Source organism: Sorex fumeus, unplaced genomic scaffold (genome assembly GCF_029834395.1).
Source record: "Sorex fumeus unplaced genomic scaffold, SorFum_2.1 ptg000002l, whole genome shotgun sequence".
Lineage (NCBI taxonomy): Eukaryota > Metazoa > Chordata > Mammalia > Eulipotyphla > Soricidae > Sorex > Sorex fumeus.
The window spans coordinates 12,468,351-12,490,806 of NW_026606059.1; the positions used below are offsets into that span (position 1 = coordinate 12,468,351).

Below are 22,456 nucleotides of genomic sequence, written 5' to 3' on the forward strand. Positions count from 1 at the left end.
CCTTCACTTCTTTTTTCCTGACTTTGGAATGAATATTCTTAGGATTTTACTATTAGCCTTATCAAACATGTTGTCTTTTCTATGTTTCATTTCCTCTGTAAAATGTGTTGGGAGAATTTTTAAAATAGGACAGGGATGATGAATTTTGTCAACTGTTTATTTCTGCATCTTTATTGTGATCATGATTTTTATTTTTATTCTGTTCATGTATTTGTTGAATTTCATGTCGAATATTTTTTGTATGGCAAAGCCATTTGAACATGGTGATAATCTTTACAATGCATGTTTTTTAAGGCCTTACAGAAGCAAGGCCTCAAAAAATTAGTTCAAAACTCAGAATTGTTTCTCTTCATTAGAATCTTTAGTAAAACACATATATTTAAGCAATCTGAAGAGAATCCAGAGTACAGTATTAATTCTTTTATGATTTTTTGGTTTAATTCACAAATACATTGCCTGATACTGAAATTTTATGTTAGAAGTTTTATTTTTATTTCCTTTTTCAATTTCATTATCAGTCAACTTAATATTTTATATTTATTGATTATTCAAACTTGGTAGGCTATATATTTCTGGGAAAGAAAATACATGTCTTTAGGTTGTTCAATTTGTTTTCATTTAATTGTGCATTAAATGAAACCGTTTGCATTTTTGAACAATCAATAGTAATGTTTCCATTTCAAATTCTTATTTTAATTATGTGAGTACTCTCTCCTTATTTCCCTGAGTTTAGCTAAAAGTTTGTCAATTTTATTATTTTTTCAAAGAACCAAATCATAGTTTATGGTACTGCTCTATTATTTTTTCAGTCTCTGCTAATATATTTATGAACTCATCATTATTTTTTCTACTAACTTGGGATTAATTTGTTCTTGCTTTTATGGTTCTTTAAGACTAAGGCCTCAGACTTTTTCCAGTCTTCTGTGCCTTGGGGTGGTTGCTGACTCTTTGCTTTTTTTTCCCATCTGTTCTAATCTGATCTCATAACCATAAGATCTATGGTTATGAGAGGCAAGACCCAGGAATGTCATCAGGGATACAGCTGTAAAAGTTGAGGTGTCCAGCAAACATTATGGCTAATTTTAAGGATACAATTATGAGCTGGAATAAAAGACAGAGAGAGAGAGAGAGAGAGAGAGAGAGAGTATGTGGACACGCACACAGTCCATCCATATGGGCCCCCTTCTTTGGAGAGTATTTCATCGGACTCTTGTTCTTGTATTAAATTAGATGTCTCCTCCTCAAGCTGATACTTTAAAATAAGCAAATTTAGGGTGAGTGAGATAGTACAGAGATTTATGTGCATGCTTGGAGCATATCCAGTCCTGATTTAATCCCTGTATTTTAACACTAGGTGCCACATATGGGATTGAGTGAGGTCAGATTTAAATAATCTGAGAGTGGGTTTATGAGCTCAGGACGTGGTTTCTAAAGCGATTACATACTACTAAATTCTCCTATACACTTCATTGTTTTTGTTTTTTCCTGTTCATCCAATGCATGTGAGTTATTTAACTAGTGTTTGTGCACCCCACACAACCCCAACACACACACACACACACACACACACACACGATTGTTACATATAAACCTGTAGATTAAGAGTGATCGTGGAGACAAGGTGAGATTCCTGCTATGGCATATTCTTGAACTGGACTCTTCATTTCACCTTTTAGTTCTCACCATTCCAAAATATAAAATATCTTATTTTTTTTTCCTTATTTGAGAGCCAGAGAAATAGTGCTGCGAATGAGGAATTTGTCTTTTTGTGGCTGTCTCTTTATGTGGGCTGGAGCGATAGCAACAGGGCATTTGCCTTGCATGCAGTCAATCCGGGTTTGATTTCATCGTCCCTCTCGTAGAGCCTGGCAAGCTACCAAGAGTATCCCGCCTGCATGGAGAAGCCTGACAAGCTCCCCGTGGCATATTCACTTCACTTGACTTCCTGTTAATCGTCGATTTGCTCAAGCGGGCGCCAGTAACATCTCCATTCATCCCTGTGGCATGCTAGTGTAGCCCAATGGCATCTGTTCGTTCTAGGAACACAAAGAGCCTCAAACTGATTGTTCATGATCTTGATGAAGAAGTCTGACTATCTGGTAGGTAGGCAGCTACGCGGTCTTTTGACATCCCGTGGAATCCAGTCGGTAACAGCTCTAGTCCAGCGGTCATCTCTAAATCTCATTACGTGACCAGCCCATCTGATTTTTGACACCTTGGCAAACGAGACAGCGTCCCTGATTCTTGATTGTCGACTGGATTCTTTCTCTCATTTGAGTGAAATGTAATATTCCAAGCATAGCTCTTTCAATTCCTCGTGGCATATTCGATATGCCAAAAACAACAAGTCTCACAATGGAAACGTTACTGGTGCCGGCTCCAGAAAATCAATGAACAATGAGATGACAGTATTACAGTGCTACAGTGGTTGTCTCAGATCAATGTCTTGCACCCCACATGGTATCCTAATTCACTCCAAGAGTGCATAGAGCCAGGAGTAAAACCTGAACACTTCTAGGTGTGACCCCAAAACCACAACCAAGCAAACAACAAAAAAGAGCATATTATTGAACTGTAAATGACAAAGGGCGAGATACTCTTGGTAGCTTGCTGGGCTCTCCGAGAGGGGCGGAGGAATTGAACTCGGGTCGACCATGTTGGCTGCGTGCAGGGCAAACGCCCTACCACTGTGCTATCACCCGCAAGGCAGAGCCTGGCAAGCTCCCTGTGACGTATTCGATATGCCAAACACAGTAACAACAAAGTCTCCAATGGAGACGTTACTGGGCCCGCTCAAGCAAATGACAAATATTACAAAGTTGTTGAAGAGGGTATACTTGATTCCTTTACTGAATCAAGTTATACTTACATTATTCCTTTGTGTCATTAGATCTCATAAAACTCATATTTGAAGAGAAAATTCCACCAGAGAGAACACTTTTAGAAAGATGATTCCCTAAGTTGTCAGAATACAAATCCTGGCTCTATCACTTTATATTGCTTTATGTTTATTTTCCCAGTGAGGAACTGATTTAAGTAAGACTTTTTATCTATGATAATAATAATAATAATAGCATCAAATGTAATTAAATTGAAGGTTGTAAAAATTGACAAGACTGAGAAAATGAAGTAAGTCACAAAGAGACAACTACTGAGACTGTGATTATTGCCATTATTATTTGACAAAAATAAAATCTGGTTACAATATTTTCTATAAGATATTCCAAAGGCAAGAGAAACAAAAGCCATACGATTCAGTTTAGAAATTATTTGGTAAAGTAATCTGTATGAATAGTGCTCAATAGGTAGTATTAAAGTACTATCTTAGAAATGTTTCCATAAACATTTATAGTTATACTAAAAACTAGAAGAAATATTTCTAGAATATCCAAGGACAAGTCATTCACTTTCCTTGGAGATTTAGTTGTTCTAAATACTCTTTTCTTGGCTGAAATTTCTCTCTGATGCTTTCAACCACAAAATTTCTCTGCCAGATTACTAGAGCTATTTCCCTGTGGATTTTAGCTGTTCACTGGACGGGAGAGCTTATAAGAAATAAGAAATGTGTTGGTTCAAAAAATACAAAACCAACAGTTAAAACTGGAGAACCAATGAAATTAAGCATGATATTCAAAGTGTCTATTGCTAATATTGACTTTAATTCTAATTTTTTTATATGGCCTTCATTTTTGTAACTCTAACTGGTCCTATGGATGAGCGATGTGACATATAGTGTCTCAGCATTCCACTCATTGTCCCTTCTTCTCCTAGAGAAAGCAGTATGTGAAACAGCATCATGGCAGCAATCCTGCTTCTTGGTATTTTTCCCATTCTTACACAAATAAGAGTGCTTGAAACTGGAGCTCATGGTTCTAGATGTCTTCCTTCTAGAGCACAGCTCACTTTGAGAGATTTCTGTATCTAAAAGTCATTGATTCTTCTTATCCTGCTTATATGATAAAATCAAAGAGGATGAGTACAGGAAAGAAACTGGAAATATAAGAAAGCAGTTATCCCCAAAGGGTATCTGTGGCCCCAAAATAAATCTAATTAGGAGATGGGTTCTATGTGCACCAAAAAACATCACAAAATGCATTTTAGTTTGGCAGTATTATATAGACACAGGACCACAGCCACAGGATGAAGATGGAATGTGGTAAAGGAAGAACACAATGTAAGTATGGAGAAAACTGACAGTTTTGTTAGATAACCCTTTTTAGGTGTGATTTTTGTAGCACATTCCTCTGTGCTCACACATTACTCTGACTTTGAGTACAGGGGTCACTTTTGGCAAAGCTTCGGGGACCATATGCATCGCAAGGAATGGAACCTGTATTTTCCATGAGCAAGGCAAGTGTCTTATTCTCTGTACTCTCAGACTTGAGGGGAAGCCATTTAATATAGTCATGTCCATATTAAATCACCTATGTCCAAAGTAAATTGGAATATATTAATTAAAGCATTTTTCATTAGTTTTTATTTTATCTTTATTCAGTATCTAAAAAAATAAGATTGTATGAGTTATTTATTACACTGGTTTATACCATTTTAGCAGGAGGTCATTATATTTAAAACATGTATTGGGGAACTATTATGTGTGCTGCATTCATTGGGTATTATGTGTGGATGTTTGCCTTTTAAGAGCATAAACTGTAATGAAACAATTAAATAAATAAAAATTCTTAAGGTGAATATAGAGGTCAAGTACTAGAACACACGTCTCGTGGTTCTAGGTTCAATTTCAAGTGCAATTCTGAGCACTGTTAGGTATGGCCTGAATAATAGTTGTAGAAATGAAAGTTAAAAAAAACTCTTAGAACATGGAATCAACTGAAATGCCCACTAATATATGACCTGATGGAACTGTGGTTTATATACTCAGTGGAATACTGCTTTGACTAGAAAAGGTGAAAACCTGCCTTTTGGGACAGAATGGATGCAACTTATGCTGATTATATTAAGTGAAGTAAGGAAAGAATTAAAATAGAATTATTATATGGTTTTACTCATGGATAGAATACAAATATCTAAAGCAAATACACTGACCTGGCAAAGAAATGACAAAAGTAACTACTAGACTCAGTGAAAAGTAAGGTGTTACCAGAGGGAAAGGAAAATGAATGGGAAGAATGAGCTAAAGATTTTATTTTTGAGTATGGGTTAGTTATCAGAAACCTTGGTGCTTACTGGGGTGGTGGGATTTTCACAAGTATCAAAATGAAAGTAAAAAAAGAGCATTATTTAAGATTATTAAAATAATATGATTTTTTTATTATATTAGTGAAACACCATGAGGTACAGTTGTAGATTTACAATTTTTTGTGTTTGGGTTTCGATTATACAATGATCAAATACCCATCCCTCCACCAGTGCCCATTTTCCACCACCATGGATAATATTCTCCCCACCACCATACCCCCATCCCACCCTTCCTCTGTGCCAGGGCAATCCCTTGTGTTCTCTCTCTCCTTTTGGGTGTTGTGGTCTGCAAAAGAGGCATTGAGTGGCAAACATGTTCAGTCTATAGTCTACTTTCTAAAATAACATAATTTTAAAAGGAAAATAGTTATATAGAAATTGGAAATACTAGTATATTTTAAATCTCTATGGTTTTTCAAAATATTTACATTGTAAAGTAGAGATAAAAGCAGAGCCTCACACAAACGTTTTTGTGTATGTTCTTTTAGATAATCCTCAAATGTTTAGTATCTGTTTAGTATTGTGCTTGAACCAAAATCATCTATAAATGTCTATAGAACTGTAGTACTGTCATCCCAATGTTCATTGATTTGCTCGAGCAGGGACTAGTAACGCCTCCATTGTGAGACTTGTTGTTACTGTTTTTGGCATTTCGAATATGCTACAGGTAGCTTACCAGGCTTTCCGAGAGGGACAGAGGAATGAACTCAGGTCGGACACATGCAAGGCAAACACCCTACCCACTGTGCAATCACGGTCACAGTCCTTCCATTGTTCATCGATTAGCTTGAGCGAGCCTAGTAATGTCTCTATCATGAGACTTGTTACTGTGTTTGGCATATTGAATACATCACGGCTAGCTTGCCACGCTCTGCCATGAGGGCGAGATACTCTCGGTAGCTTGCCGGGCTCTCCGAGAGGGGCGGAGGAATTGAACTCGGGGCAGCCATGTTGGCTGCGTGCAAGGCAAACGCCTACCCGCTGTGCTATCGCTCCAGCCCCCACTGTGCAATCATTACTCTTTATTTTTTAGTCGTATCAAGATGTGGAAAAGTGTTCCCTTTTTGTTTTATTATTAGGAAAGATGAACAGATTTGGGTTTGTCTTCGGTGTTTCTGTGAAGCTGTATGATTTTATTTTAGCAGTTAGCACAATAGTGTACTTGTTATTTTTTTTCTCTACTTATAAAATGTTTGTGCCTGAAAGAAAAGATCAAGCTTTATGTAATTTCAATCTCTAAAGTCTAGCACATAACTTGGTACACAGTGTGTTTAATACATGCTAAATCAATGTTATTTAGCTGCTATAATTGTGTTCTGTTTTTACAAACAGTGGGGCACAGTGGAATAGATTGCTATATGCCTCAAAATCTTATTGGCATAGTTGTTTTGCTGTCATCTGTGGCAGGGTTTCAAAGATTCAGAAGTGTTTTCACACTTCATTTCACCCTGTGAACAATCTATCCTTTATGAGCTCACCATAAAGAAATAACGTAATGCAGCTGTTCCCCATTGGTCTCCCAAAACCCATCCACTGACGTTGAATCTCTGAATGTTGTCCTTCCCTCAAAGGCAGACTAAACTCTGGAGCTTAGTAAGTGGCATGGATAGAGGTCAAGAGCAGAAAATGGGAAGCAAAAAGCAGTTTAATCCAGTTTGGATTCTTGGAAGACACTGAAGCATCATGATACTTGGCTAAGGTGAGAAGGCCAGGTAATTTCAACACGCGGATGCAGCTGGGAATCTTGACTGTGTGCATTTACTTTGCATATGCATACTCCATTGACTGGAGAATGTGACAATGTTCAGTTCTCTAAATGATTTTAATAAAATAATACCTGGATAAACATTCTGTGAAGCCTAAAGAAGGAGAGAATGTCCTATCAGTTGTAATTAATCTACCTTATATTGATCTTATTCTGCCTCTGATGGAAATGTTGCCAGTTGCAAAACACATAAAGATGTTACTTAACAGCATTTGAAAAATTTTCCAAGGATTATTTTAATTGTAGCTTAATTTTCTGATGCATTATTTGTGAGCTTCTGCTGAAAAGAGTGCTGGCCACAGTGATGGCAGATGTGTGACACCTATTTATGCTGTCCCAGAGATGGGCTATGGATTCTTTGCTGCTAAGCAGACTAGTCTATTGCTGGTGGCTGAGTAATCTGTATGCGACACCTCAGTGATGTCTGATGGATCGATCCGCAGAAGTGACTCCCTTTCAAATTCTACTCTTAGAGCAGATTGTTAGAGCAGTTTTCTGTGCGAAGTTCCAGTATGTTGTATATTTTCCTGATAACACAGTTCAAAGTTCAAGTGGCAATTCTGGTGAGAAATATTTGACTTTGAATTCCTGCTTTTGTGGAATGTGTGTGTAACAAGTTGCCTGCCTGTATCATTTTCCACTTACCATAACCAGTGATGTTCTCAGAAGACCATTTATTCCATACTCCACTTTCTCCACTCCCTATCAAAACAGAGTGACTGGGATGCAGAGATATTTCAACAGGGTGAGTGCATGCATAACACATTGGCCATCTGGTTTTGATCCCTGCAACCTTGTGGTGCCCCCCCCCCCCCAGCACAAAGCCAGGTGTCCCGGAACACTACTGGGTATGGCCCAAAATAAATTAAAAAATAATAAAGACTTTGGTTGACCAATTGTATCCAGGTTATAACTTTCTAAAAGCAATGTGCAATGTATTTAGTTATAACCAACTTTTCTAGAGAGTGTTTGCAAACCCCAATCTTTACTAAAGTGTACCTTATCAGTTCATCAAACTCATTACCCTCTGGGTGATTTAAATGCCAACACTTTGCTTGAGAAATTTATGGCTAATGGTGAACCCTAACGCATTGACAATATGTGGGAAAAGATTTTAAAGTTTTCAATTGATATTGTATGTAATGGCATTCATTCATTGAAAGGGATAGGAGGAAAAGTACTTTTTTAAAAAAATCATTTTATTTTTATAAAGTTGTTCACATTAATTGATTACATTCAATAATCCAACACCAACCCTACCACTATTACACCTTCCCACCACCATATTTTCAGTTTTTTCACCCCGATTCCTTAAGCCTGCTCTGAAAGCAGAACCTAAATAGTTTATTTTGTGTTGCTTTTTATAAATAATCCACTAAAGATTATCCAGAAAAGCTTCCTCAGAGGAAAGTGTGAACACTGTTGTATCACCCAGGAACCATTAAGCCTTTGTAAAGAGTATGAGATGTTGTATGACAGCATTTGCTGATCCAGGAGTTCTAAAATTTTAAAAGGGGTTGTAACATCTAGAATTAAAGTTTTAACTGGATGGTACTTTGGGGTCTGGTGGAATCTCAGCAGCATGCTGCTCTCTTCTTCTTCCAAGACTTATTTGTGAATCTCAGGATCATGGCCATTAATGAGCTTATATGGCACCAGAGGTAGTTCCTGAGTGTGACTGCCAAGCCACCAAAACCATAGAGAGATGGGGGTAGGTCACCCATTCCTAACTCTGTGCAAGTTTGAAATTTCAGTCACATGTCCCACATACCTGGGTTTTTCAGCAGATTCACTCATGGATGAGGCTTGACTGAAACTGTGCAGTTCAGCCGTGAGTATGGCAGCAATTAAGTTCTGGAGGTTTTGAGCTTCCAGGGCTCTTTTGAGATGGGTGGAGGGACTCACCCACCCTGCTTATAGTAAGGAAGGTCAAGGTTTAGCAGTCTTTTTTTTTTTTTTTTGGTTTTTAGATCACAGCCAGTGATACTCAGGAGTTTTTCCTGGCTCTGCTCTCAGGAATTACTCCCGGTGGTGCTGGGGGACCATATGGGATGCTGGGGTCAGCCAGCTAGGGCAAGGCAAATGCCCTAGCTGCTGTACTATTGCTCCAGTCCCAAGGTCAAGCAGTCTTTCACAGATTTTATCAGCAGGCAACTGGCCTTATGTTAAATATCTCTTTCTCTCTCTCTCTCTCTCTCTCTCTCTCTCTCTCTCTCTCTCTCTCTCTCTCTCTTTCTCTCTCTGTGATTTTTATACTTTTTATTTTCATAAAGTAGTTCACACAATAGTTCATTTCAGATAATATTGAAACACCTACCCCACCAGCGAGCATCTTCCCACCACAATAAGAGGAAAGTGTATGAAGTTTGTTTTATTTCCTTCTGGAGCAAAATAAGCCCATGTATAAGAGAATACAAGCAAGTATGTTAAAACCAAAGAAATGTGTGCTACTTTAGTTAGCAGTGGGCTAGAGTATAAGATGTTGCAGGAAATACTGCATTGCTCTATTCTGGGAGTTTTATTTTATAGTTTCTGGAGCTTGGCAATTTGTTGATGAGATTACATGGCACTGGCGATAGTTTGTGGATGTGGCTGCCAAGCTACTGGAAAACTGGGGAGCTGGGTGGAGGAGGCCCAGTCCCAATCTGAGCAGGCTTGGAAATCTCAGCCACAGGTTGTGCATACCTGGGTTCCTCTATTGGCTCCCTCATGGGTGAAGCTCTTTGGAGCATGCAGAGAGTGGCCTTGAGTATGACTGTGGCTGGGTTCTGGAGGTTTTCGGCTGCCTGAGTTCTGCTTGGCGCAGGGAGGGAAACTCAACCACCCTGCTACAATGTGCCCCAGTGAAGACAACCTGGAACGGGGTCAGGAGATTCTGCAATGCTGTCTTCTGGGAACTTTATTTTATAGTCTCTGGATCTTGGTCATTGAAGAGATTACATAAGGCAGGGGACAATTTTAATGGAATAACTGTGAGCTATAGTTACAAAGCTTTCTTGTTTGAGTTTCAGTCATACAATGATTGAACACCCATCTCTCTACCAGTGTACATTTTCCACCACCAATGTCCTCAGTATCCCTCGTCCTCCCTCAACCGGTTCCACCCCTTCCCCTGCCTGTATGTTGGACAATTTCCCTCTTGCTCTCTCTCTACTAATGGATATTATGGTTTGCAATACAGATAGTAAGAGGCCATTGTGTGTGCTGAGAGTAAATCTTTTGTTGATAACAAAGTATCTTCTGTGAGCTCTATTGCAGCAACAAATTAAGAATTTTTTCTTGATGTAAATAATACTATTATTCTTGTCTACTGGCCTTGATGATAAAGTGACAGGAGTTTGCTCAAACACATAGTGCATTGCATGTGGTGTTTTGCTTACTGGAATCTGAGTGGGTTAATAATAATAATATCTCAGAAAAGTATGAAAAGCACCTACTGACATTTTGCTCTTAATGGCATTCTAAATGTTCCTTAAAAGACCTAAGCCACTAGATCACATTACTGTTGGGGAAAATATATTCTTGGGATTATGTCATCCTACCCAAAATGTTTAGAGGACATTAGTATTCCGAAATCGTATGTGTTGCTATGAAGAACAGCTGCACCTGGCAAATCTGCTTTTTTTGGTGACATTGGCCATTTTGATGAGCCTGCAGAAGGGAAAATTAATGCCAAATAGTGTACAGATTCTTACACAAAATGTTCTTTGGAGCTGACAGTTTGACTCTGCAGTCTTTGCTTTCAGAAGAATACAATGTCAACCAAAAATAATTGAAATGGTAGATAATTAACAATTCCTTGTTAAATGACATGTGAAAGCTAGATACTGTAAAAGTTATAATGCAACATTGAAATATGGATGGGTTCTGGGTAAAATTCATTTCAGTTTCTAGAAAAACCCACATTTGCTTAATGCTAAACAACGTGGAATTTCCCATGGTCCTCTTTGAAACAAGCTTTTATCTTCCAGAGGTCATTCTTTTCTTCATAACTCTTGATTATCTGCCTCAAGGATAGTTACAGTGATGTTCCTTACTTGGTACTTGTGATGTTATTTCATCATTAAAAGATTCTGTCATATTTATATAAGTGTAGATTGCTGTGAGAATTAAAATCACTTAAGATCTATGCAACTTACACATTCCGGAGATAATCTTTTCAGAAATTATAAAGCAAGGTAATGAACTGAAGCTATTACAGTGACTTTTCTTTTTTTTTTTTTTTTGTCTTTTCTTTTTTTGCTTTGGACTTAACTTCTCAGGGCTTCCTCCAGGCTCTGTCCTCAGGGATATATCCTGGAAGTACAGAGGGAACCATATGGAGGGCCCAGAGATCAAACGTGAGCTGGTGACATGCAAGTCAAGAGTACTCTTTTGCCATAGTGTGTCTCCAGCTCTCTTATGGTGACTTTTTTTTTGAAAAAAACTATAGAGAAAAATATCTATACTTTCTTAAAAGCAATTTTTATACTAGAAAGACACTTTATGAAATAAAGAACATCTTTCCATACTTGAAAATTATGTTGCAGTATCATTAAAATAGATAGAAGGGTGACTACTTAGCAAAATTTCCTACTTCAATTTAGATGTGTTGATATACTAAAAGCAAATGGTGTAAGGATGTCTCGATATTTGTATATCCAACTTTAGAAGCTTTCAAGAAGGCTAATATACCTTCATGCATTTAAATTATGCATTATATCATATAAACTGAGAACATTCTAAAAAGATAGTAAGTGAAATTTTAGCTTTAGCTCAGGATAATGACATCATTGAATAGAGAAGAGAAATTGACAAATTATCCTGAGTTTGAAATGATGTGATTTTTTTATGGAGTGTAATTTATTTAAATTTCAAACTTATCAGCCTTAAATAGAAAAAGTGCATACCAGAAAACATTCAATAGCCCATATACAAATTGTGCCTAAAACTGGGCCTCTAAGATGGTTTCTTGCATTTATTCAACTAAAAAATATGATTAACAAGTCAAAATTTCATTTTCTCCTTAAAAATTGTAGATACTTTTGTCCATATACATTAGTAAATTCTGCCCATGGTATTTCAGGTGGCCAGTACTGTAGCTCTATTTAACAATACAATTCGATGCACGGTTCAGAGTACATACTAGAAGAGTCTAAGCACTGTCATTGGTATGTAAAAAGTAATTGTGGTGGCAAAAACATGTACATGCATAAGTCAACTCTTACAGACACATGAGCTCTTAAATAGGATATCTATAGAACTGCCATACAGAACATGATATGAATTATACATGCAAATGAAAGGAAATGAATATTTTCTGAATTATTCAGAATATTTTACCTACTATATTAATTTTAGCTTTACAAAGTTATCATTTGGGAACTATTATAATTCCCTTTGATATAATTCCAAGACTCTTTTGAGTGTATAGAAAATGCTTCTGATAACTTTTACCTGCCATGTCTATTGCTGTCCTTAGAAAAGATTCTATTAAATAAATTACTGCATAAATTTCCATTTTATTTGCTAATACCATCAAGTAAACTATGTATTTCTGAAAGTACTGCCTTGTAACTTAATTAAAACTAGCATGAGTCATACATGTAGCTTTCTAGCATTTTAATATAGTTATCAATATGATTTTAATATGTTCATTTTCAATAATTCCAAATATTTTATTTTTATCAACAGTTTCCAGATAGTAAAGAAAATACCCATTTTTCTCTATATTTTGGTGGCTCTTCGCCAGTCTCTGTGGCTCTTTCACAGCTGGGTTGGATTCCTGGCAGGTGGTGATCATAAGCTGACTTGGAATTTTCCCTGAAGTGCTTAGGTTGTTAGAAAGTGGGCCAAATGGACATCACACATTCCTGCATGGTAAGTGTCTAAGCTCTCTATTTGATCCTACTTTGATATGAAGGGTGTCTGCAAAGAAACATGTACCACAAAGACTTATTGAGGAACAAGCTTACACAGCTAGCTAATGCAATTTGGACAACTCTGGTTTAATTTCAGGATAGCAATATCATAACTAGTTTAATCATCTTGATATGTTGTAATGAAGCTAAACTGTTTTCTCAAGTTGTATAATTAGAGCTGGTCTTAATTAAGTCTCTGAATATTATTGGCTCTGTCAACAGAGTGCATTTATCTGATAAAGATTTGTATTTCACTGTGACCTCCATACTGTTATGAACCAGAATTTTCTTTATAGCATGTCCTATGTTGCATGTTTTATTGTATAATGTTTATTAAGTTTGCAATTCCAAGGGATGGGTGAAACGGGAATATATTTGGGAAAATATTCTTTCATTTTTGGTTTTGAGTATAATATTTTTAAAGTTTATTATTTCAATTTTAACTATTTTATGCAAACATATTTTAAAACTAAGAGAATAAAGTAAAAAATGTCATTACTTGGAACATTGGAGATGTGTTATTTATTTATTTATTTATTTAGAGGCCACATCCTGAGATGCTCAGGGTTTACTCCTGGCTCTGTACTCAGGCATCCTTCCTTGTGGGCTCAGGCGACCATCCGATATGCCAAATATCAAATCTGAGTCAACTGTGTGACAGGTAAGGGCCCTACCCTCTGTGCTGTTTCTCTGACCCACTATATGTCCTCTTAGATGGAAAAAAACCCCTTACTTTAGGAAATATAATTCTACTTATAGTCTAGGGATGTAGCTCAGTGATAGATATGGTTCTTGCATGTGTAAGGTTTGGGGTTGAACCAGCCCTGTCACTACAAAAACTAAAACAAAATAAAAGATAAATGTACTCAATGAAGTGAGCAAGTCAAAAATAGCAAACATGAAATGGGTACACGTAAATTATGTCACATTTTATATAACTTTATTAGATCACTTGATCACTTGACATCCTGTTACTCATCAATTTGCTCAAGCAGGTGCCAGTAATGTCTCCATTCATCCCTGTCATGTGCTAGTGTAGCCCAGTGGCATCTGCTCGCTCTAGGAACACAAAGAGCCTCAAACCGATCGTTCAGGGTCTTGACAAAGAAGTCTGACCATCGCATAGGTGGGTGTCCATGTGATCTTTTGACGTCCCGTGGAATCCAGTCGGTAACGGCTCTAGTCGAGCAGTCATCTCCAAATCTCATTACGTGTCCAGCCCATCTGATTTTCGATGCCTTGGCAAAAGAGACAACATCCCTGATTCTTCACCATTGACAGAGTTCGGAACTCTGGATTCTTTCTCTCACTTGCGTGAAGCGTGATACTCCAAGCATAGCTCTTTCAATTCCGACTTTGTGACCTTGAACTCCAGACTCAGCTTTATTAGCGTTTAATTTAAATTGAAATATTTTTGTATTTATAATATGTTAATGCTATAAATAGTACAATCATATATATTTAAATAAATATATAAATATATACAGTATTAACACAGAAGATGAAAGGGAGAAAATGGAAATGTAACCAAGTGTTGTTTTATACTAAGTCTATTTGAGGGAAGACTACAGTAATTTTTTATTATTTATTATTAACATTATCCAATCACTAAACCAATAAAACAGATATAACTAATAAGTCCATAGTAAGCCCAGATCCAGTAGGATAGTATATGGAAGCCTAAGAATACTCAATACAGAACAAGAGATAAAATGGTTATAGGAATTATATAATAATTGGGAAAAACAAGATAGTTTAAATTAAAACAATGAAACCAATAGTTAAATTAAAATTAAATCAATAATTATATTGCATTGAATGTAAGTTATTGAAACATAAAGCAGAAATCACTAAAAGATAAGGCAGAAACATTGTCTCAAAGTGGGTGAAAAACAAAATCTAACAGTGGGTTCTCTATAAGAAATTATATTTAAATATTAAAATAAAGGTAAAGGATATAAAAAATACCCCTTATCAAGAATTTATCCCCATTACATAAACATTTTTCCCTTGTTTTAGTATAAATAATGCTTTCTTTGCAAGTCCATTTTGGCAATCATATATATTTCAATAAATGGCAATATTAACACAATGGTAATATTAATATAAATATATAAATTGAAATTTTGAAAGTTTTTTGAGCATCAGATATACTGAAATCTGTGTGCCAGTGGGGATAACTCTTCTTTCAGTTTTTGAAATGCATTTTATTCTATTTTATTCAACATTAGGCACAATTTCATTAAGTTCTTCTTCAGCAGTTTTTGGTAAATTGTCTTGAAAATTAACAAACATTTCAGTAATGCAGCCTGGGAAATTCGGTATGTAATTTTTAGCATACTTTATTGCAATAATAAGACCTTGAACGTTTGCTTTTGCTTAGACATTATTCTCTTTGTTGGTTTTAATTGAACGACCTCGAGCCTGATTGCCGGTCAGCGCACCAAGTCCCAGTAGTAACTGACTGATTCAGAACATTATTCCACTGGAAAGGAGGGAATTTTCAGAAAGAAACCATACTGAAGATGAATTAAAATAATATAACATAAAAATCTTAGCATATTAAATAATGTTCACTAAAACATAGCACACTATTATGCAAAATATCCACCCATGTATAGGCTCCTTGGCTATCAATGTGCAACCATTTATTGAGTAATCAGATAATTTAAAACCAATTGTTGTTATGTCAGAAATCTTCATTATTTCTTTTCATCATTTTCCCCATGTAATTGCAGATACTATACTGACTTGTATTGTTTTATTTTAGCTTTTTTTAAAAAATTTATTTGTCTTTATAAGAAAGAAAAACCCTAAAAGTACCTTCAACTTACTTCTTTTATTCTACATTATTTTGTTTGTGGTAGGAATTTATTAATTTTTACTGCTGTATTATTTCACTTCAATAAACAAAACTATGCATTGGCCATTCCCATTCTGAATAGGCATCCGTCTATTTGGGGAAAGCTCTGGTACTGACCTTTACACACTGATGTTTTGCAGTTCACATTAGTCATTTCTTTAGAAATGAATTTGTTTTATAATTGGTTATATGTAAATTAATTTTATGAAATTCTATCACTTAATATTTTAAATGCTATGGTAATTTGTTTTCTTTTTCACAAGCATGTGAGTTCCAATTGCTATCACTCTTGTTGAAGTTTGGTATATTTTATAATTTTAATTCTTGCCTTTTATGTACCTGTATTTTGTTCGTATTTTTTGGTTTTGATTTTTGGGCCACATCAAAGATGCTCAGGATTTACTCTTAACTCAGGCTTCATTCTATTTCAATGAGTCACTTCATGTTTTCATTAGTTAATTAATTTATTGTGTCTTTCAAGTTTATTGATTTTCTCTTCAAATGTCCTCTCAGATTATTTTGCACTGATAAGATTGCTGTTCTGAATTCTTCAGGGAGATTGAAATGATATATTGTGCTCAGGGATCTTTCTGGATTTGTTCTGCTGATATGGCTGAATCATTTCATTTCTTCATCGTTGCATTGCTCTGTTGCCAGGAAAGTGAGATTCTGACCACCCCTTTGTATCGGAGGGTTGTCATACCAGTGTTTGTGTTTAAATTTTTCCCTTGGTTAGTGTGGACTGGAAACCCCTTGTAATTTCCCTATGTTTGGAATTGTAGCGAAGGCTTCTATTACAGCTCACAATATCTTTCCTGGACAATGCATAATTGTTTCTAGAACTCAGGGAGGCCCACCCCAAAGCACATGCTATCTTGGATGACCAGTGGCCATTTGCATGGGGGTGGGGCTGCAATCCACGAACAACAGGATGATCGTGATCGTGATAGTGGGGCTGCATCTGGGCTCTGGGCTCTCTGGACCTTTGTTGCCTGGGCTAGGGCCAGGGACACCCCTCCAGATGCATACTTTCCTGTTTGCTCTGTGGCCGGTGGTCGAAGCATGACCTGCTTCAGAAAAGTATTGTAGGCCATGAACAAGAAAAGTACCGTGTCTGCTATACTATCTCTGGCCCCCAACAAAGTTTTTAATTCACCATTCAGTAAATAGTTTGTTCATGCACCACAAGTTTGTCAGTAAATAACTGTATATATAAATGGTTTGAAGATTTAAATATTTAAAATTGAGATCACAGTCACGGTCACAGTCCTCCTGTTGTTCATCAATTTGGTCAAGCGGGCCCAGTAACGTCTCCATTATGGTACTTGTTGTTACAGTGTTTGGCATATCGAATACATCACAGGTAGCTTGCCAGACTCTGCCATGTGGGCGAGATACTCGGTAGCTTGCCGGGCTCTCCGAGAGGGGTGGAGGAATTGAACTCGGTTCGGCCATGTTGGCTGCTTGTAAGGCAAACGCCCTACGGCTGTGCTATTGCTCCAGCCCTAAAATTGAGATATGAAGGGAAATAGTAAAATAGTAAAAATCTCTAAAAATACTCATTGTTACAGCTTTAATATTTCATTCCTCTAGGCTAACTTAAACTCCTATTGGTTAGCTACATAGGTCTAGTATTATTCAATCATTCCCTCAGGTTTACCCACTTCTGTAATCTTCCAATGATCATTGATCTTCTCTGAAATTAATATCCTATGCCTAAATTAATTTTAGATCAATGTTTAGAATACTGTCACTGTCACTGTCCTATCACTGTCCTCCAGTTGCTCATTGATTTGCTCTTGAGCAGGCCCAGTAACATTGTGAGACTTGTTACTGTGTTTGGCATATCAAATACGTCACGGGTAGCTTGCCAGGCTTTGCCGTGCAGGTGAGATACTCTCGACAGCTTGCTGGGCTCTCTGAGAGGGACTGAGGAATCGAACTCAGGTCGCCCATGTCGGCCGCATGCAGGGCAAACACCCTACCCACTGTGCTATCACTCTAGCCCATTTAGAATATTACAATCAACAAAATCTTAATTTTTATAAAGAAACTAGGAAATGGATCTGATGTTTTAGTTATGACAGATTTATGTTAGGCAAAAATTTATGTTGCCTTATTTTCACAACCGTGAAATTAATGAAAATGACAATATATTTCTAGGAAAGAGAATTGTGTAAACATTTTATGCATACACGCATACAGCATGAAACATGGATTCAAATTTAGAATTTTGTGGCTAAAAACATCAGATATTGAGGCTGGAGCGATAGCACAGCAGGTAGGGTGTTTGCCTTGCACGCTGCCAACCTGGGTTCGATTCCCAGCATCCCATATGGTCCCCTGAGTACTGCCAGGGGTAATTCCTGAGAGCAGAGCCAGGAGTGACCCCTGTGCATTGCCAGATGTGACCCAAAAAACAAAACAAAAATAAAAAATCAAATATTATTTTGATCAGTTCTATGTTATTTTACCTTTTATAACTTGTAAATGCAACAGCTTCCAATTATTTGTACATCAAAATCGGATAATATTAACGTTCACTCCAGAGGTTTGCTGAAAGAGAACGGAGGAAGCAAAGTTTTCATTTAAATAATTAATAAATGTTTATGATTTTCTAGATATTTTCCTCAGCTACCAAACCATTTTCAGTGCTGTAGGTATTCTGTCATATGATTTTATCTTTCTCTTACCATCTAGAAATGTCTTCGGTAAAGAATAGATGTCAGGGGGCTGGAGCGATAGCACAGTGGGTAGGGCATTTGCCTTGCACGCGGCTGACCCAGGTTCGATTTCCAGCATCCCATATGGTCCCCTGGGCACCTCCAGGAGTAATTCCTGAGTGCATGAGTCAGGAGTAACTCCTGTGTGTCACCAGGTGTGACCCAAAAAGAAAAAAAAAATGAATAGATGTTAGGCTTCTTTTGTTCAGATATACTGTTGGTATTATATGTCACTTGACTTGCTGTTAAAAAATTCGCTTAAAGTTAACAATGGAGACACGGGACGAGCACGGAGCCCAGCTCTGGGCAACAAAGCTGAACGGCTCCAATTCCAAACAGGTACAGCCCGCCTCCAAGGGCCTGGGACCCTTTCTGGGCATGCGCACCTAGATCCAGCCCCTAGAAAGCCGGTTTTCAACCCCTGAGCTGCGCGGGACGGGCACGGAGGCCCAGCTCTGGGCAACAAAGCTGAACGGCTCCAATTCCAAACTGGAGACGTTCCCAACTCCTTGCCCAGTGCCAGGGACTCCTTCTGGAGCCGCGGCCGCATTAGCGGCCGTGAAATATTTTCCCACTATGTATGCCATAGGAACCATAAGCTACCTTCTTAGATGGAAACTTCTCTATTTTATCTCAGCCACTAGAAACACAGTAGCCAATAACTCATAAGCCAATCTTAACTCACACTGCATATCAAGCAGAATAGTAACAGTGGACGTGAAGGACTAAACCACACCTCCCACAATGGTAAAGCAACGCAAAAGCCCACCAAACTTTCATATTGAAGAGTCTAGCCCAGATGACACCAACAGTACTGTAGTGTTAGACAACCTCTCTGACAAGGAATTCAGGAGGGAGCTACTTAGGATGCTTAGGGAATTAAAAGAAACAATGGAAAGCAATGCCAATAGAAGACAAGAGGATCTGAAGGCAGAAATGAGGAAAATGCAATCAGAAATATCAGACCTGAAAAATCTCGTAGGCGAATTGAAAAGCTCAGTGGAAGGCCTCAGCAGCAGAGTAACAGCTGCTGAGAACAGAATCAGTGAACTCGAAGATGAAGTTCAGAGACTCTCCAGAAAAGAGCAGAAAATGGAAAAGAGACTCACAATTCGGGAACAGATGGCAAGAGAAGATCGTGATGAAGCCAAGAGGGGTAACATAAGAATTATTGGAGTCCCAGAGGGACAGGAAGAAAACCTTGATGAAGAAGAAACTGTCAAAGACATCATTGCTACAACGTTTCCAGAGCTGAAGAAAACTTGTGACCACATTCAGGAGGCCCGAAGGGTACCAGCTAGAAGAAATCCGAATAAAAATACCCCAAGACACATTCTGATCAAAATGACCAAAACCTTAGACAGAGACAAAATTCTGAAAGCAGCAAGATCGAAGAAAGAAATCTCTTACAAAGGAGCATCCTTAAAATTCACAGCTGATTTTTCTGATGAAACCCTCATGGCCCGAAAACAGTGGTGGGACATAGTGAAAAAACTCAATGAAATAAATGCCTCTCCAAAAATACTTTACCCAGCGAGACTCTCATTCATAATAGAAGGAACAACACACAGTTTCACAGACAAAGAACAGCTCAGGAACTTCATAGACTCAAAACCATGGTTACAAGAACAACTAAATGGGCTACTTTAAGGCAAGAAAGGCCCCAAAAAAACACCAAATTTTAACAGAACAATGGGACAAAATCCCATAACAATAATCTCTCTCAATGTCAATGGGCTAAACGCACCAATTAAAAGACATAGAGTGGCAGGATGGATTAGAAAATTGAACCCAACATTCTGCTGCCTGCAAGAAACGCATCTCAATAGTCAAAGCAAACACAGACTCAGAGTCAAAGGCTGGAAAACAATCCTACAGGCAAACAGCTCCCATAAAAAAGCTGGGGTAGCCATCCTTATATCAGACCACATCGAATTCAGAGTGAGGAAGGTCATAAGAGACAGTGAAGGCCATATCTTATTGATCAAAGGATCTGTACAACAGGAAGAACTTACAATAATAAATGTATATGCACCTAATGAGAGACCAGCAAAGTACTTAAAACAACTACTCATAGATTTGGAAAAAGACAGTAGCAACACAATACTAGTGGGAGACATCAACACCGCTTTGTCAACGCTTGATAGATCAACCAGACTCAAGCTTAGCAAGGACATACTTCATCTGAGGGAAACAATGGAAGAAAGGGACTTAGTAGATATATACAGGACACTTCATCCACAAAAAGCTGAATACACATTCTTCTCAAGCGTACATGAAACATTCTCCAAGATAGACCACATGCTGAGCCACAAAACATGCCTCCATAAAATTAAGACGATAGAGATTGTATCAACAATCTTCTCAGACCATAATGCGCTGAAATTAGAAGTAAATCACACACAAAAACAGAAAATTAAATCAAACACCTGGAAATTAAACAGTGCACTATTGAACAACGAGTGGATTAGACAGGAAATCAAAGAGGAAATCAAAAGATTCCTAGAAACGAATGAAAATGAGAACACGAGTTACCAAAACTTATGGGACACAGCAAAGGCTGTGTTAAGAGGAAAGTTTATAGCTCTACAATCATTCCTCAGGAAGGAGCAGCGAGCACACATAAGTAACCTAACCTCACAATTTAAGACCTTGGAGAAGGACCAAAAAAAGGAGCACAACCCGAACAGGAGAAAGGAAATAATAAAACTCAGAGCAGAGATTAACAAGATGGAAACCCAAAGAACAATCCGAAAGATCAATGAAACCAAGAGCTGGTTCTTTGAGAAAATTAACAAGATTGATAAGCCGCTAGCAAAACTCACAAAGAAAGGGAGAGAGAAAACCCTAATAAACCGAATCAGAAATGAAAAGGGGGTCATTACAACAGAAACCACAGAAATTCAGAGGATCCTCAGGGAGTACTTTGAGAAGCTTTATGCCACGGAACATCAAAACCTCGAGGAAATGGATAAATTCCTAGACTCCTACAGACTCCCAAGGCTGAACCAAGAAGACCTGGAATACCTGAACAGACCTATCACCATCAAGGAAATTGAAATGGTAATAAAAAGTCTCCCCAAGCACAAAAGTCCTGGCCCGGATGGATTCACTAGTGAATTCTTCCAAATCTTTAAAGAGGACTTACTCCCAATGCTCTTTAAGCTTTTCCACAAAATTAAAATATCAAAAACACTTCCGAACAGTTTCTATGAAGCAAATATCACACTGATACCAAAAGCAGACAGAGATACCACAAAGAAAGAGAATTACAGGCCGATATCCCTGATGAACACAGATGCAAAGATCCTCAACAAACTACGAGCAAATAGAATCCAACTACTCATCAAAAAGATCATACACCATGATCAAGTAGGATTCATCCCAGGGATGCAAGGATGGTTTAACATTCGAAAATCAATCAACATAATCCATCATATCAACAAAAGAAAAGATAAAAAGCATATGATTATATCAATAGATGCAGAGAAAGCATTTGATAAGATCCAGCACCCCTTTATGATGAAAACCCTAGCCAAAATGGGTATAGAGGGGACCTTCCTCAACATAATTAAAGCCATCTACCACAAGCCTACAGCAAGCATCATCCTCAATGGGGAAAAACTGAGAGCCTTCCCTCTAAGATCAGGGACGAGACAGGGATGCCCACTCTCTCCACTTCTGTTCAATATAGTACTGGAAGTACTTGCAATAGCGATTAGGCAAGAAAAAGATATTAAGGGCATTCAGGTAGGAAAGGAAGAAATCAAGCTCTCACTATTCGCAGATGATTTGATACTCTACTTAGAGAACCCAATAACCTCCACAAAAAAACTCCTAGAAACAATAGACTCGTATAGTAAAGTTGCAGGTTATAAAATCAATACCCAAAAGTCCATGGCTTTCCTATACGCAAACAGTGAGAGAGAAGAAAGCAACATGAAAAAAACAATCCCGTTCACAATTGTGCCCCAGAAAATCAAGTACCAAGGAATCAGCTTAACTA

General features: G+C 37.6%; 1 non-coding gene across 1 annotated transcript; it reads right to left on the reverse strand.

Moving 5' to 3' along the window:
- Positions 1–293: 293 nt before the first annotated feature.
- LOC130022789 (U5 spliceosomal RNA) lies at positions 294–408 on the reverse strand. The gene has a single exon (XR_008792314.1). It is a non-coding gene; the product is annotated as a U5 spliceosomal RNA (small nuclear RNA).
- Positions 409–22,456: the final 22,048 nt, after the last annotated feature.